The 2439-nt window shown below is 32.3% G+C and overlaps 1 protein-coding gene across 4 annotated transcripts in view; it reads left to right on the top strand.

Moving 5' to 3' along the window:
• LOC118738671 (MOXD1 homolog 2) overlaps window positions 1–2439 on the top strand; it is a 1114343-nt gene that overhangs the window by 431249 nt on the left and 680655 nt on the right. The window lies entirely within an intron of this gene.

Raw genomic sequence — 2439 nt, forward strand, 5'->3', positions numbered from 1 at the left:
AGTTTTGGTTTCTGACAAAATTGATGCTAGCAACATCTGTATCGTTTGTGCTTAAGTCAATAAATTTTGTTATAACATCATTCACGCTTGTAAATGTACCCGCTTGTAGTAGCAGTTTTGCCTTTTCAGACTTTGCATTTTTAGTTAATGATTTGATAGCTGTATTTGTTGCGTAATTTTGTGCAGTTTGAGATGGTAAACCATCTCATAGGAATGCTAATTCTAGTTGTTTAGTGAGTTGTTCTATTTCCTTTACGTATTCATTTGTCGACTTGCTACTGTGTTTTGCTGCTAACAGCTTTGACGTAACCGATAGTATGGATTCGCCTTTGACTGAAGCTATTAATTTTGTTTTTATTTGTGCTATAGTCCTTTCTGTTGTAATAATATTTCTAGCAGAACTTGTTAATTTGCTTTTGATTAAGGTGACTGCTACATTTTCATGTTCACCTTTTACTAGTGTTACTAAGTCTATTGCATCTAAGAATCTCTGTAAATTTTCGAATATACCATCGAAGTCTGGTAGTAGCTTTGATGCTGTATTTAAAGATTCTGCAGTCGACATTGTTTCTGTTTGCTTTACTATATTTTCTAATGTTTCTATTAATTCTAGTATTTCTGAGGATTCTGAATCTGATCCTGTCTGTTCCTCAAATTTTATATCTATAATGCTTAAAATGCCCTTTGGTATGGTTACTGAAATTTCTAGTCTTTTAAATAGCACGTCTAACTTTGTTTTTAGCGTTTGTTGAATGTCTGCTATTAATGTTTGGTGTTGTATTGTCTACAAATTGTATTTTTCTGATAAGTATGACGCTATTTCGTTATGACAGCTAACTAGGATTTTTAAATGTTTTTTCTTTCGGTACTTTTGCGCGATTTATACACATGTATGATTTTTCAAATTCTTCTTTCCAATTTTTCAGCTGTTCATAAATTTCAGTCCATTTTGTATTTGACATGTCTTAACATGGTTTAGGTTTAGGAATTTTACTCATTATTAAAAAAAAATATTGCAAAATTGATTTAAATCCGTTTGTAGTAATGGAATGTCAAATAAGTATTAAATTTTTACCTTCCTTTTATTAGCTCGGGATGTAACTATGTAATATTGATGCGCCTAAAAGATGCAGCGATTTCTATTCTCAAGTTACATATCTGATGACAGTACGAATGGCAATAATAATAGGGAGGTTTTTGTTTTTTAAACTATAATTTTATTACATTGATGTTGAATTTATGTTGCATAAATTGAATAAAAAGTAATAAAATAAATGAATACATAAATTATATTTATTAATTTAGCTTTCTATTCGATTTGTAGAGTGTTGCTGATTTGATTGTTGCTTGCTGGCTGCTGTTGATGATGCGAAGTTTAAAGCTATCCTCACTCCCAGAAATATGAGGTCGTCGGCGCCTCGGAGATAGGCACTTCTTCTTTTTCATATATATTTTAGTTAGAGATGATTTAAAAGTTTATTTTCATTGTTGTTTTTTTCAATTTTATGAGGATTTGCGTTTTGTTTTTTTTCTTTTAGTTTTCAAGTAATGCTTTTGTAATTAATTTTTGAGAGCATCGATGACTTCTTGTAGGGTCATAGGTTCTTCGTATGTTTCGCTGGTATCACTAATACTTCTTTTGGATCTATTTCGTTATCGTTGTCCATTGTGATTCATAAAAGTTTGATTTTTTTTTTTTTTTTTGATGCGGTTTGTCATTGACCGCTTAGTTCTATTTTTTACTGCAACATACACCGCGATTAAGGCTATAACAATTATTACGAGTGCAACTATTTGCCACTTCTCTGTCTTTTGTTCACTTTCCTCGTATTTTCTTCCCAATGTTTGTACACATCCTCGAAATGTGTCTGTTCTGTATATTTTTCTACTGCCTTTTTATTTGTTTCTTTTCCGACTTCGTACCCGGAAAACGCAATCATCAGAACAATTAGCATTTTCTTCCACCAAGCCATTGTGGTAAAGCATAATTTAACTGACTAATAACGCGCGCACTTACGTTTCATCACGAAAACGATTTAAAATTTTATATTTATTCAAAAATTTTTATTGAGCTCGAGGCCGTTTTTTAATGAAAATTTATTGTGGAAATGCAACAATAATTTGAAGAAATGGTAGAAGTAATAGCTATTTCGGAAATCACCACATTTCCTCATCAGCCTTCTTTCAGTAGGCTTCGAATAGAATTATTAGCAAAAACCAACAATACCAACAACCACATGATCAAGTGAATTACAGCGGAATAGCTGCGCTTGATTGTGTTGGCATAACAAAAATGAAAATAGTGGAAAAAAACAAACGATAATTTACAAGGCGTACTTAGCACGGTGCATAGGCAACTGGCTGAGTCAGTGGGATCGTCGGTTCGAAGCCTACTGAAAGAAGTCTGATGAGGAAATGTGGTGATTTCCGAAATAGCTA

The sequence above is a fragment of the Rhagoletis pomonella genome, unplaced genomic scaffold, assembly GCF_013731165.1.
Source record: "Rhagoletis pomonella isolate Grant_MI unplaced genomic scaffold, Rhpom_1.0 Rhpom_scaffold_00005, whole genome shotgun sequence".
In the NCBI taxonomy this organism is placed as follows: domain Eukaryota; kingdom Metazoa; phylum Arthropoda; class Insecta; order Diptera; family Tephritidae; genus Rhagoletis; species Rhagoletis pomonella.